The following is a 15,816-nucleotide window of genomic DNA, read 5'->3' as shown; positions in this document are numbered from 1 at the left end:
GTGGAGAACAGAAGCCAGGGGTTATCTTTGCTCTCCCAGGATGATCCTGAAGTAGCAGGTGGTTTTGGCAGAGGAGAGTTAAGCTCGATGGTGCTTGACGTGGTCCAGCCAGATCTGGTGATGGATGACTAAACCAGTTGTGTGCCAAATATGCTCACGTTGGCGTCCCTTAGACTTGAAGGAGAAAAGGTGGCCACCGTACAATTTCTGCTTTTGACTCAGGTCCAAGGGAAGAATCCAAGGGGAACAGTTTCAATGGGGTTAGGTTGGGGATAAGTAAAAGGATAAATAATGAAGCCTAAGGGAAACGACCTTTATATTGTGAGGTAAATTTTTCTGTAGTCTACTAATGTTTAAATAATATTGTAGCTAGTGAGCAGTCACTGAAATACTACACTTGCAAATCTTTTAATAAAGTTTTTCTGGCACACAGGGGAAAACTGTGACTTGCAAATGTTAGCAATCTGTATGGTTCTGTTCTTCACTTAGTCCATAGCTAGTTTCAAGAATCACACTCATTATCCTTTCAGTATGGTTTCTTACAAACCAACTCGCTGTGGTAAGTGTGCCCAGCTCTTTTAAAATTAATAGCTTTTCACGGCCTAAACATCTGCTCCTGCATGGACCACAATTACGTAAGTACTCTTTAAATTGTAAAATATGGTGCTTTACCAAGGACTCTACTTTCAGATGCAACCACTCGGTAACACAGTGATGATTTTTATCCTCTGGGTGGTGCTGTTATGCACTTTAGAGAGGAGTATGATTTAAAATGTTGTGTAACAGTCCATTAATTAATTATATATACAAAAACTCAGGTGCAGATTTTCAAAGTACTTATTATCCATTTATGGTGTATTGGCAGAGAAGCAGGATTCCTACTTGTCACATGGTCCAAAATAAGTTTAAGTGTCCTAAAACTGTCCGAATTTTTTTAAGGACAATTGTTGATCTTCAGAGATTTCACACTTTTCCAGATCATAGTTGCTCATCCATGTTGAGGAAAAACCCCTCCCCACAATGTCAGTATTATAATTAATTCTGCTCCTGCCATTGTGAATGAATGTGAATTCTTCCACATTTATCGTATGGTATGTGATGCACTGAGTCTTCTAGCATGCAGTGTTGCATTTCAAGTCAATAGTGATGAGCATACAGCTCTGGAATATTGCTATGGAGACACTCGATTAGTTGATTGCAACATAATTGCAAGCTCCAAAGATGCAAAAATTGATTTTCCCCCAACCATCATGTCTTGAGACTTGTTTTGTATTTTAAGAAAAATAAATAAAATTAGCAATATTTAGCACAAATTTTTTTTTTCCATATCCAGCCTTGTGATATTTAAACTATAAATATTAGGAAAAAACTAGAACATTATGAAAACTTGAAATGAAGCATTTAGTTTAACTTCTTAACTTCAATGTTCTAAATTTTCTTTTGTTTAAGGTACATTTTTTCAAATGTACCTCCCTGTCCTTTCTCTGTGAGGATGTGTTGTAGAGCTGGTAGAGGAGGTCTCGTTGAAAAGGCTTTCTTCACCTCAGGTGGAAGTCATACATTGCTCACTTTAACCAGCAGATTCCCCATAGGTGCTTAATCAGCAAGTTAGTAACAAATAATACTTGGATTGTAACATCAAAACATCTCAAAACAGTTTGTGCAATGAATTACTTTAAAATGCTGTGACTGTTGTAAAGACAATACAGCAAAAATTCCACCATATCAACATCCCGCACACAGCAATGAGCTGTGGGACCCGTTATTCTGTTTTTGGTGGTGTTGATTGAGGGAGGAATGTTGGCCAGGACTTCAGCGGAAAGGAAAATCAGATGGAGTGTATAATGGGCGGCCAATCTACTACTGCCAGTTTTCCACCCCCACTGAAAGTGAAAATCAGCCCCAAAGACCTTAACATCCACCTGAGCCAATGGGACATTAGTTTAACATCTCATACAAAAGACGGCGCCTCTGACACTGCAACAGTCCCTGAATACTGCACTGAAGTGTCAGTTTGGATTCTGAACACAAATTCACAACCCTCTGATTCAGGAGAAAGAAGGCAACCAATTGAACTGAGTTGGCGCATGTATCTGTGATATTGCAGCTTCGCTGTGGGAAGGCTATGGATGGTCTTGGAATTAGCAGCAAAAATTCTGCATGACAGAAATTGGGGGATTATCACCTCCCACTCCAGGCATCAACAGAATAGTAAACCTACCCAGTGACACTTCCAATCAATGTAGGGTAGCGCCCATGTAGAGCTCCTCATCTGATGCTGCCGGCAAAAGCAGTTCACACAACATGTGTAACTGCAGCAAGATGTAAACCAGTGTAACACTGAAAAAATATTCGATTTTACTCCCACCTGGTTACTGCTGTTCCATTGTTACTGCATCACAAATGTATACAAAAAGGTGAAAATGATATCGATAGTAATATTTTACCCCAGTCCTGAGTAATTTATGAGGCAGCCAATCTCATGGAGCTGCCCAGTGTTTGATCACTCAGGACTGGGGTAAAATATTATACTACCAATCAGACGGATGGGAAAAAAGGCTTGAGAAAAACATCTTACTATCGATATCATTTTCACCTTTTTGTATACATTTGTGATGCAGTAACAATGGAACAGCAGTAACCAGGTGGGAGTAAAATCGAATATTTTTTCAGTGTTACACTGGTTTACATCTTGCTGCAGTTACACATGTTGTGTGAACTGTTTTTGCCGGCAGCATCAGATGAGGAGCTCTACATGGGCGCTACCCTACATTGATTGGAAGTGTCACTGGGTAGGTTTACTATTCTGTTGATGCCTGGAGTGGGAGGTGATAATCCCCCAATTTCTGTCATGCAGAACTCTTGCTGCTAATTCCAAGACCATCCATAGCCTTCCCACAGCGAAGCTGCAATATCACAGATACATGCGCCAACTCAGTTCAATTGGTAACCTTCTTTCTTCTGAGTCAGAGGGATGTGAATTTGTGTACAGAATCCAAACTGACACTTCAGTGCAGTATTCAGGTTTTGGAAAGCATGGAGATACTCTCCTATCTCTCATATGAAATCAAGTCTTGCTTTTGCTGAAGCCTCATGTAGTAATCTTTTTCATACACTAGGTGGAAGTGTCTTTCATTTTAGTTACACAGGCATTACAATGGAGCCTAAGCCTATTTTAGCCTTGAAATTATTCTGCAGGATACTTACTACCTGATATGTGTGTGTTTGAAATTTCTTTCTGTTATTTTAAATGGGTTCAACTTCATCATTAAAATATCTGAGGAATATATTCCCACTAAACTGCTGACCCCTTAACTTCCCTTCCTAGTCCCCAAATTAGCTGATATTGTTAACGGTCCCCTCTCCATAGGTACTGTCCCCCTCCCCTTCAAATATGATGTCATCACCCCCTCAAAAAAAAAACACCCTTGACCCCTCTGTCCTTGCAAACTACGGCCCCATCTCCAACCTCCCTTTCCTCTCCAAAATCCTTGAATGTGATGTTGCCTCCCAAATCCATGTCCACTTTTCCTGCAACTCCATGTTCGAATCCCTCCAATCAGGTGTCCGCCCCTGCCACAGTATTGAAATGGCCCTAATCAAAGTCATAAATGACATCCTATGTGACTGTGACCATGGTAAACTATCTCTCCTCATCCTTCTCAACCTTCGACAGCCTTTGGCACAGTTGACCACACCATCCTCCTCGAATGCCTCTCCTCCGTCTTGCAGCTAGGTGGGACAGCGCTCGCCTGGTTCCATTCTTATCTATCCAGTCATAGCCAGAGAATCACCTACAATGGCTCCTCTTCCCGCTCCCACACTGGAGTCCCCCAAGAATCTATCCTTGGCCCCCTCCTAGTTCTCATCTACGTGCTGCACCTAGGCGACATCATCCAAAAACACGACGTCAGGTTCCACATGTACACTGAAGACGCCCAGCTCTACCTCACCACACCTCCCTCGACCCCTCTGCTTTGTCACACTGCTTGTCCAACTGGATGAACAAAAATTTCCTCCAACTAAATATTGGGAAGACTGAAGCCATTGTCTTTGGTCCCCATCACAAACTCCGTTCCCTAGCCACCAACTCCATCCCTCTGCCTGGCCACTGTCTGAGGCTGAACCAGACTGTTCACAATCTTGGTGTCCTATTTGACCCCATGATGAGCTTCCGACCACATATCTGGTCCATCACCAAGACCGCCTACTTCCACCTCCGCCCTTGCCTCACCACATCTGTCACTGAAACCTTCATCAATGCCTTTGTTACTTCTAGACTTGACTATTCCAATGCTCTCCGCGCTCGCCTCCCAACTTCCACCCTCCATAAACTTGAGCTCCTCCCAAACTCTGCTGCCGCATCCTAACTCGTACCAAGTCCCGTTCTCCCATCACCCCCGGGCTTGCTGACCTACTTTGGCTGCCGGTCTTAAAATTCTCATCCTTGTTTTCAAATCCCTCCATGGCCTTGCCTCTCCCAATCTCTGAAAGCTCCTTCAGCCCTACAACTTTCCAAGATCTCTGCGCTCCTCCAATTCTTGCCTCTTGCGCATCCCCAATTTTAATTGCTCCACCATTGGTGGCCGTGCCTTCAGCTGCCTAGCCCCTAAGCTCTGGAATTCCCTCCCTAAACCTCTCCACCTCTCTCTCCTCCTTTAAGACACTCCTTAAAACCTACCTCTTTGACCATGCTTTTGGTTGCCTGTCCTAATTTCTCCTTAGGTGGCTTGGTGTCAAATTTTGTTTGAAAATTGCTCCTGTGAAGCACCTTGGGACATTTTACTACATTAAAGGCACTATATAAATGCACGTTGTCGTTGATGAACAGGAGTATGCCGTTCAGCACCTTGAGCTTGTTCTGTCATTCAATTACATTATGGCTGCTCTGAACCTCAACTCCATTTACCCACCCTTACCCTTATGTAACAAAAATCTATCTATCTCAGTCTTGAAAGTTTCAATGAACCCTGCATCCACAGCCTTGAGGATCTAGTTCCACATTTCCACTGCTCTTTGTGTGAAAAACAGTTTCCTGATTTCGCTTCCGAATAGCCTAGCTCTAATTTTAAGATTATGTCCTCTTTTTCTGGATTCCCCCACCAGAGGAAATGGTTTGATTACGTCTGCCCTATCGAATCCCTTTATCATTTTAAACACCTCAATTAGATCACCCATCAACCTCCTAAGCTCAAGGGCCTATAAGGCAAGATTATGCAACCTGTCCTCATAATTTAACCCTTTAAACCCTGGTATCATTCGGCTGAATCTGCCCTGTAAGCTTTCCAAGGCCAACATATCTTTCCTGAGGTTCAGTGCCCAAAGCGGAACACAGTACTCCAGATGGGTTCTGACCAAGGCTCTGTAAAACTGAAGCATCACTTCCTCACTTTTGAATTCTAGCCCCCTTGAGATAAAGGACAAAACTCCATTCACCCTTTTGATTACTTTTTGTACCCGTGCACTAGCTTTTAGTGATTTGTGTATATGGACACCTAAATGCCTTTGCTCCTCGGCAGCTCCAAGTCTCTCACCGTTAAGAACATTTTTTGATTTGTCTCTCTCAGATCCAAAGTGGATGACCTCACACTTCCCCACATTGAACTCCATCCGCCATAGTTTTGCCCACTCACTTAATCTGTTTATGTCCCTTTGTAACTTCTTGCTCCCATCTACATAACTTACCATGCCTCCTAACTTAGTGTCATCTGCAAACCAGGATATACAATTCTCTATTTGTTCATCCAAGTCATTGAAACATATTGTGAAAAACTGAGACCCTGGTACCGATCCCTGGGGAACATCACTTCTCACATCCTGCCAATCTGAGAATGAACCCTTTATCCCTACTCTCATACCAATCCCTACTCCCAACCAATTACGGACCCATGTCACAAGGTTACCTACAATTCCATGCACTCTCATTTTTGCTAATAATCGTTTGTGCGGAAACTTGTCGAATGCATTCTGGAAGTCCATATAGACATCCATAGACACTCCTCTATCCACCATGCTAGTGGTCTCCTCAAAAAATTAAACTAGATTAGTCAGAAATGACCTACCGTTCACAAATCCATGCTTTACTCTCTTTGATCATCTGATACCCCCTGTCCAAGTGCTCACAATGTCTCTGATGATAGATTGCAATAACTTCACCACAATTTTGTTTTAAGTTGATCCGCAGGATGACATTTTGGACTAATTGTGGGCCTTGCTATTCCCATTTTACGTCTGATTATTGTAATCAATGAATGTAGCATATTCTCTATCAAAGTGTTCTCTAATGAGAATGGAATCACAGAGGATTCTGCCATCCTTTCTGGGGACAAGAATTTTTAAGGCTACAAGAAACAGGAAAACTACCTGTTTTCTTACGAACCAGCAAGTCTAAGAATCTACAAAGTGACTTTTCAGGGATTACAAGCTGGTACATTTGGCCACATTAAAGGCACTATATAAATGCAACTTGTTGCTGTCATAGAAGAGGCCACGGGGTCTCACAGAAAAACAAACTAAATTGCAGAATTCTATCCCAAAACTTTGTTAAAAATCTTCAAATTCCATGTGACAAAGAAAGAATTTAACTTACTCTGTCACATTAAAGTCAGATTTACATTCAAGGCTGTTTCTGAGTTGCCAGCTTTTTAAAAAACTGTTTGCCTTTACAATTATTTTTAGGTTGGCATGTATGTATCTTGTGACATTTTTTGTCAGTGTGTTGAGCTGTAATTTTTAATTAAGTGTTCTTTTGAACAAGTTGATTTTAGAAAACTTTGAGGGACTTAAAAAAATTGTGAATTATGTTTTTGAATAATTTTGCTTTATAAAAATGTGGTCATTTGTTTTTTAGCCTATGACAATGTTTTAGTCATGTGGTATCGTCTACGTGTTGTGATTCGACAATAGCTACAGTGGGAGCCTGTATCAATGAACCTCAGTTGGTCCCATGACCTTAGCCTTCCGGTGATTGGTGCACTGCATCGTTTAATATAATGAATGCTACAGAATTGCAGTTACAGATCATTGCTGTATGAAAGAAAATCATTGTTTCAGAAGCTGTAAAAAAAGAAATTCTGCAATTTGTCCTCTACTTTGACTCCCAAAGCTATCGTCCCTCCTTGTTTTGCCCGTTGTTTAGGAGGGTGGGTCACTACAGCCAATAGATTAGATCAAAGTTACACATTAACCAACGACCAGGAAGTGCACTTCAGCAACACATGAGTTTTCCTCTCTCCCATTCGTGATCTTGAATAATCCAGTAAGGACTGGAGATTCATCCCCTGGAGAGACTAGTTCAACTGCAAATGACGGTTGAAGCTAAGCTTTGAACTTGTGCCAGCAAGTTTACAGTCCAAAGCTCCAGCATTGTAGCTTCTGCTTTTTAAAAAAATATATATTGCATGTTCTTTTGATTTTGTTAAAAGCAGAAAAATAAATCAGCATTGTTTCAGCACCTTGTCGGGTGTGATGCCAGTGTTATTGTGATACAGAACTTTGGGTCTGTAAAATGTTAGCAATGTCTGAAGACCCATTTTTCATCAGTCTGCACAGCAGTCATTGCAGGTCACTGCTAAATAACAGAATTAGTGACTGCCAATCTGATACCCGAGCAGATTGCAGGCTGCGGACTTGGCCATTTCAATTATTAACTACCTATTTGTACAATATTCTAATACATTCCAAGTGTGATACAAGGACAAGAACAAAGACTGCTTTAAAAACAATTTTATCTGCTTTATTCATTTTGAGAAAAGAGTCTGAATGGGGAAGTGATTGTAGATTTGAGTTTTCCTTTGATAAACTTTATGTATGGTTTTATAGAGTCTGCTATGAAGCTCTGAACCCTACTTCTCCCCTTACTGTTCATTCGTGGTGAAGAGGGTGGGGCCACAAGCCGCCGCACACCGCTCTTAGGTGCTAGGATTGCGTGATGACGCTCGGTAGAGTTTTACCTTCCATCCCCCGTCTGGGAAACTGCACCTGTTAGTCTCTGGCACTGCCTTCAAATGTAGAAATGTGGAATCAAAAGCAAAATACTGCGCAGGCTAGAAATCTGAAATAAAAACAGGAAATGCTGGAAAAGCTCAGCAAGTGAGGCTGCATCTGTGGAGAAAGAACCAGAGTTAACCTTTCAGATCGAAGACCTTCTGTCAGAACTGGAAGGCAGTTTCACTTTTGTGTCAACATGGTTGAGGTGTTTAAAGGAGACCAGTCGTCTCTCTCACTGTCTGTGGTCCTCTGTGGGCAGGCGCTTGGCACCTCCCAGGGAACAGCAACTCCACCAGTGGAAACACAGCGGAATGAGGAAATAAAACTACACCCCACCATCCTGAGGTACTGCTTTCGCATATGGAATTGTGAGAGAGCCATTTTCAGCCCCATCTCACAAAACGTACTTAAAAGGGAAGTTAAGTACTTTGCCATTAATAAGGGTGCCGGTCAGCTACTGAAATACTGCTGCAGACTCTTGCTTCTAACTACCGAATTCATTAACTGCCATTTTTAACCTAGTTTCCTTTAGGATTCTTATCTTCCTTTTGCAGAGAGATAGAGGTTCATTTTCTGCTTCACTGCTTTCTTAATTTATCAATTTTCATCCCGATTGAAACCATATAATTGAAGTGGCACACTAATCATGGCACTCTCACATAACCATCCCAGCATCTCTGAGACGAGAGGTCGAGCAGGTAACCCATTGAATTTGAAAATTATATTCTTAACAATTACAGAGATTTTAACTGGCTTTTAGCAAATATGTTTTTTAAATGTAAATCTTTAAGGTGTCTAAGAAAATCACAACAAAGGATAAAAGTTTAGCAATATTCCCTTAACAGCAAACATCTCCAAATAAACCTTTGCCAGAGCCTAATTTCATAAAACATTCTAAAGCTGCCATAAGTTTTTGAAGTAACTCTGATAACATTTTTGAACAAGACATTTGGCAATTAGGGTAATGCAGTATCAAATTACTGTCCTGCAGATTATCTCATGCAGATGTCTGTTTGCAATCCTTTAATTCATATTTTTTTTAAACTTTAATCTTTTGTAATTCATAGGGTGTGAAACACTTTAGGACATCCTGAATTACGTGCTAAGGCACGACGGGAAGGATCAAAGCAATCTTGATCTATATTACAATATGATTTACCACACATTCAATTCCTTTTAACTGTTCTAAACATCTTGGCATCGGTATACATCCTAACTATCCTACATAAGGTCATTTTGTAATAAAATGGTTTACAAAATATGCTCCAAAAATTACAATATGCTCAATCTGTAATAATATTTATGGTAATACTGAAACATAGAGAGACACATTAGGGTACATGTTTTAGTCTGGAAAATGACTGGAGGCAGTTTGCTGGAGAGCTGGTAATGGAAAATATAATTGGCCTCCATGGTAAAGATCAAGATAAAGCTAATGTTTTTAAAAATTGTGGTTCTAATCATAGAATGGTTACAGCACAGAAGGAGGCCATTCAGCCTGTCGAGTCCATGTCGGCACTCTACAAGAGCAATCCAGCTAGTCCCAGTCTCACTCCCGCTCCCTTTCCCCGTAACTCTACAAATGTTTTCCCTTCAAGTACTTATCCAATTCCCTTTTGAAAGGCACAATTAAATCTGCCTCCATCATCTCCTCAGGCAGTGCATTCCAGATCATAACCAGTCACTGCGTAAAAAAGTTTTTCCTCATGTCATCTTTGGTTCTTTTGCCAATCACTTAAATCTTAACCTTTGGTTCTTGATCCTTCCACCAATGGGAACAATTTCTCTTTATCTACTCTGTCTAGACCCCTCATGATTTTGACCACCTCTATCAAATCTCCTCTCAACCATCTCTGCTCCAAGGAGAACAACCCCTACTTCTCCAGTCTATCCATGTAACTGAAGTCCTTCATCCTGGAACCATTCTAATAAATCTTTTCTGCACCCTCTATAAGGACTTCACATCCTTCCTAAAGTGCGTTGCCCAGAATTGGACACAATAATCCAGTTGTGGTCGAACCAGTGTTTTATAAAGGTTCATCATAACTTCCTTGCTTTTGTACTCTATGCCTCTATTTATAAAGCCCAGGATCCTGCATGCTTTTTTAACCACTTTCTCAATCTGCCCTGCCACTTTCAATGATTTGCACAAATACCCCCAGGTCTCTCTGTTCCTGCAACCCCTTTAGAATTGTACTCTTTGGTTTATATTGCCTCTCCTCATTCTTCCTACCAAAATGTATCACTTCACACTTCTCTGCCTTAAATTTCATCTGCCACCTGTCTGCTCATTCCGCCAACCTGTCTATATCCGCTTGAAGTCTATCACTATCCTCCTCACTTCGTGTCATCTGCAAATTTTGAAATTGTGCCCTGTACACCCAAGTCCAAGTCATTAATACATATCAAGAAAATCAGTGGTCCTAGTACATACCCCTGGGTAACACCACTGCACACCCCTCTTTAGTCTGAAAAACAACTGCTCACCATTACTCTCTAACAATCATTATTTTCTAAACTTTTAATAGAGAATCAGTATTGTTTTCAATAAACTCCTCCATACAAGCCATCACACTGTGCAGTGTTCATTACATATTCTCAAAGAACTCAATGAATTGATGGTGTTCAACATGCAAACCATTTTTTTCTTCATTCTTGGGGTGTGGGCGTTGCTGGCAAGGCTGGTATTTATTGCCCATCCCTAGTTGCCCTTGACAAGGTGATAGTGGGCCTTCTTGTTGAACCATTGCAGTTCTTTGTAGCAGTTTGATACAACTGAGTGGCTTGCTAGGCCACTTCAGATGGCAGTTAAGAGTCAACCACGTTGGTGTTTTTTTTTTACTCGTTCATGGGATTTGGGCATCGCTGGCAAGATGGCATTTATTGTCCATCCCTAATTGCGCTTGAGAAGGTGGTGATGAGCCAACTTCTTGAACCGCTGCAGTCCGTGTGGTGAAGGTTCTCCCACAGTGCTGTTAGGTAGGGAGTTCCAGGATTTTGACCCAGCGATGATGAAGGAACGACGGTATATTTCCAAGTCGGAATGGTGTGTGACTTGGAGGGGAACGTGCAGGTGGTGTTGTTCCCATGTGCCTGCTGCCCTTGTCCTTCTAGGTGGTAAAGGTCGCAGGTTTGGGAGGTACTGTTGAAGAAGCCTTGGTGAGTTGCTGCAGTGCATCCTGTAGATGGTACACACTGCAGCCATGGTGCGCCGGTGGTGAAGGGAGTGAATGTTTAGGGTGGTGGATGGGGTGCCAATCAAGCGGGCTGCTTTATCCTGGATGGTGTCGAGCTTCTTGAGTGTTGTTGGAGCTGCACTCATCCAGGCAAGTGGAGAGTATTCCATCACACTCTTGACTTGTGCCTTGTAGATGGTGGAAAGGCTTTGGGGAGTCAGGAGGTGAGTCACTCACCGCAGAATACCCAGCCTCTGACCTGCTCTTGTAGCCACAGTATTTATGTGGCTGGTCCAGTTAAGGCAAACCAAACCCAGTCGACCCAGCAAAGTCCTCCTCACTAACATCTGGGGACTTGTGCCAAAATTGGGAGAGATGTCCCACAGACTAGTCAAGCAACAGCCTGACATAGCCATACTACCAGAATCATATCTTTCAGCCAACGTCCCAGATTCTTCTATCAACATCCCTGGGTATATCCTGTCCTACCGGCAGGACAGACCCACTAGAGGTGGCGGTACAGTGATATACAGTCAGGAGGGAGTGGCCCTGGGAGTCCTCAACATTGACTTCGGACTCCATGAAATTTCATGGCATCAGGTCAAACATGGGCAAGGAAACCTCCTGTTGATTACCACCTACCGTCCTCCCTCAGCTGATGAATCAGTCCTCCTCCATGTTGGGCACCACTTGGAGGAAGCACTGAGGGTAGCAAGGGCACAAAATGTACTCTGGGTGGGGGACTTCAATGTCCATCACCAAGAGTGGCTCGGTAGCACCACTACTGACCGAGCTGGCCGAGTCCTGAAGGACATAGCTGCCAGACTGGGCCTGCGGCAGGTGGTGAGCGAACCAACACGAGGGAAAAACCTACTTGATCTTGTCCTCACCAATCTACCTGTCACAGATGCATCTGTCCTTGACAGTATTGGTAGGAGTGACCACCGCATAATCCTCGTGGAGACAAAGTTCCATCTTCGCACTGAGGAGACCACCCAATATGTTGTGTGGCACTACCACCGTGCTGAATGGGATAGATTCAGAACAGATCTAGCAGCTCAAAACTGGGCATCCATGAGGCACTGTGGGCCATCTGCAGCAGCAGAATTGTATTCCAGCACAATCTGTAACCTCATGGCCCATCTCTACCATTAACAACAAGCCAGGGGATCAACACTGGTTCAATGAGAAGTGTAGAAGAGCATGCCAGGAGCAGCACCAGGCGTACCTAAAAATGAAGTGCCAACCTGGTGAAGCTACAACACAGACTACATGCATGCTAAACAGCGGAAGCAACATGCTATAGACAGAGCTAAGCGATTCCACAACCAATGGATCAGATCAAAGCTCTGTAGTCCTGCCACATCCAGTCGTGAATGATGGTGGACAATTAAACAACTAACGAGAGGAGGAGGATCTGTAAACATCCCCATCTTCAATGATGGCGGAGTTCAGCACGTGAATGCAAAAGTCAAGGCTGAAGTGTTTGCAACCACCTTCAGCCAGAAGTGCCGAGTGGATGATCCATCTCGGCCTCCTCCCGATATCCCCACCATCACAGAAGCCAGTCTTCAGCCAATTCGATTCACTCCACGTGATATCAAGAAACGGCTGAGTGCACTGGATACAGCAAAGGCTATGGGCCCTGACAACATCCCAGCTGTAGTGCTGAAGAATTGTGCTCCAGAACTAGCCGCGCCTCTAGCCAAGCTGTTCCAGTACAGCTACAACACTGGCATCTATCCGACAATGTGGAAAATTGCCCAGGTATGTCCTGTCCACAAAAAGGAGGACAAATCTAATCCGGCCAATTACCATCCCATCAGCCTACTCTCAATCATCAGCAAAGTGATAGAAGGTGTCGTCGACAGTGCTATCAAGCGGCACTTACTCACTAATAACCTGCTCACTGATGCTCAGTTTAAGTTCCGCCAGGACCATTCGGCTCCAGACCTCATTACAGCCTTGGTCCAAACATGGACAAAAGAGATGAATTCCAAAGGTGAGGTGAGAGTGACTGCCCTTGACATCAAGGCAGCATTTGACTGAGTGTGGCACCAAGGAGCCCTAGCAAAATTGAAGTCAATGGGAATCAGGGGGAAAACTCTTCAGTGGCTGAAGTCATACCTCGCACATAGGAAGATAGTAGTTGTTGTTGGAGGCCAATCATCTCAGCCCTCGGACAGTGCTGCAGGGCAGTGTCCTAGGCCCAACTATCTTCAGCTGCTTCATCAATGACCTTCCCTCTATCATAAGTTCAGAAATGGGGATGTTCGCTGATGATTGCACAGTGTTCAGTTCCATTCGCAACCCCTCAGATAATGAAGCAGGCTGTGCTTGCATGCAGCAAATCCTGGACAACATCCAGGCTTGGGCTAATAAGTGGCAAGTAACATTCGCTCCAGACAAGTGCCAGGCAATGACCATCTCCAACAAGACAGAGTCTAACCAACTCCCCTTGACATTCAACGGCATTACCATCGCCGAATCCCCCACCATCAACATCCTGGGGTCACCATTGGCCAGAAACTTTTAAAAATTATTCGTTCATGGGATGTGGGCATCGCTGGCAAGACCACCATTTATTGCCCATCCCTAATTCCCCTTGAGAAGATGGTGGTGAGCCGCCTTCTTGAACCGTTACAGTCCGTGTGGTGAAGGTTCTCCCACAGTGCTGTCAGGTAGGGAGTTCCAAGATTTTGACCCAGTGACGATGAAGGAACGACGATATATTTCCAAGTCGGGATGGTCTTCGTTTGTGCTAGGTACGACTCCAGCCATTGGAGAGTTTTCCCTCGATTCCCATTGACTTCAATTTTACTAGGGCTCCTTGGTGCCACACTCGGTCAAATGCTGCCTTGATGTCAAGGGTAGTCACTCTCACCTCACCTCTGGAATTCACCTCTTTTGTCCATGGTTGGACCAAGGCTGTAATGAGGTCTGGAGCCGAGTGGTCCTGGTGGAACCCAAACTGAGCATCAGTGAGCAGGTTATTGGTGAGTAAGTGCCGCCTGATAGCACTGTCGACGACATCTTCCATCACTTTGCTGATGATTGAGAGTAGACTGATGGGGCAGTAATTGGCCAGATTGGATTTGTCCTGCTTTTTGTGGACAGGACATACCTGGGCAATTTTCCACATTGTCGGGTAGATGCCAATGTTGTAGCTGTACTGGAACAGCTTGGCTAGAGCCACAGCTAGTTCTGGAGCACAATTCTTCAGCACTACAGCCGGGATGTTGTCGGGGCCCATAGCCTTTGCTGTGTCCAGTGCACTCAGCTGTTTCTTGATATCAGGTGGAGTGAATCGAATTGGCTGAAGACTGGCTTCTGTGATGGTGGAGATATCAGGAGGAGGCTGAGATGGATCATCCATGTGTAGAACTGGAGTCACATATAGGCCAGACTGGGTAAGGACGGCAGTTTTCATTACATAGAATTTTACAGCACAGAAACAGGCCATTCGGCCCAACAAGTTTTTTGCACCACACGAGCCTCCTTCCACCTTACTCATCTCACCCTATCAACATATCCTTCTATTCCTTTCTCCCTCATGTATTTATCTAGCTTCCTCTGAAAAGCATCTATGCTATTCGCCTCAACTACTCCTTGTGGTAGCGAATTCCACATTCTCACCATTCTCTGAGTAAAGAAGTTTCTTCCGAATTCCTTATTGGATGCATAGGCTTTTGTAGGAAGTTTCTGGGTGGCACCAATCCTGGAACTTAGGATCTGAAGGCAACCTGGAACTGGTCCTTTGGCCTCCTTCAGGCTACTCTTTTGCTGCCATTTGTACTTGCCCCAGCTCATTTGTGCTGCATGTTTCGCCTGGTGTTCCCTGCTCAAAGCCTAACTCTACTTCCTGGAACACATTGGACAGCACCAGATATGAGGTAGTGATGCCAGGTAAGTTGGCTATTGGCAGAATGCTTAGATGAAATAAACATTCCTAAAGGGAAGAGAAAGGTAGAAGAATAGTTACTGGCTTCTTCAAAACTGCCATCATCACCCTCTCCTCAAACAATCCACCCATGACACATTTGTCCTTGTCACCTTGTAAGAACATTGGGATCAATACCCTGACAAGAATATTCATCAAGGACACCAAACCAATTCTTAACCCATGCACCTTAACTTCTTGTCAAGGAACCACTTGGGGTTTATACCTAAAAGTTAATGATGCCTAAAAATGGTTCACTGAATTGTCTTACATCAACAAATTCAGATTATATTAACATTTACACCACTGACCTCCTGTCAGGATATAAGAACATAAGAAATAGGAGAAGGAGTAGGCCATATGGCCCCTCGAGCCTGCTCCTCCATTCAATAAGATCTTGGCTGATCTTCCACCTCAAATCCATTTTCCCGCTCTATCTCCATATCCCTTGATTCCATTAGAGTCCAAATATCCATCGATCTCAGTCTTGAATATACAATGACTGAGCATCCACAGCCCTCTGGGGTAGAGAATTCCAAAGATTCACAACCCTCTGAGTGAAGAAATTTTTCCTCATCTCGGTTCTAGTTCTAGACTCTTCAGCCAGGGGAAACAGCGTCTCAGCATCTACCCTGTCAAGTCCTTTAAGAATTTTATACATTTCAATGAGATCACCTCTCATTCTTCTAAACTCCAGAGAATATAGGCCCA

The sequence above is a fragment of the Heptranchias perlo genome, chromosome 12 (genome assembly GCF_035084215.1).
Source record: "Heptranchias perlo isolate sHepPer1 chromosome 12, sHepPer1.hap1, whole genome shotgun sequence".
NCBI classification, from domain to species: domain Eukaryota; kingdom Metazoa; phylum Chordata; class Chondrichthyes; order Hexanchiformes; family Hexanchidae; genus Heptranchias; species Heptranchias perlo.
The sequence above is the reverse complement of the archived record's forward strand: the minus strand, read 5'-3'. Positions refer to the sequence as shown.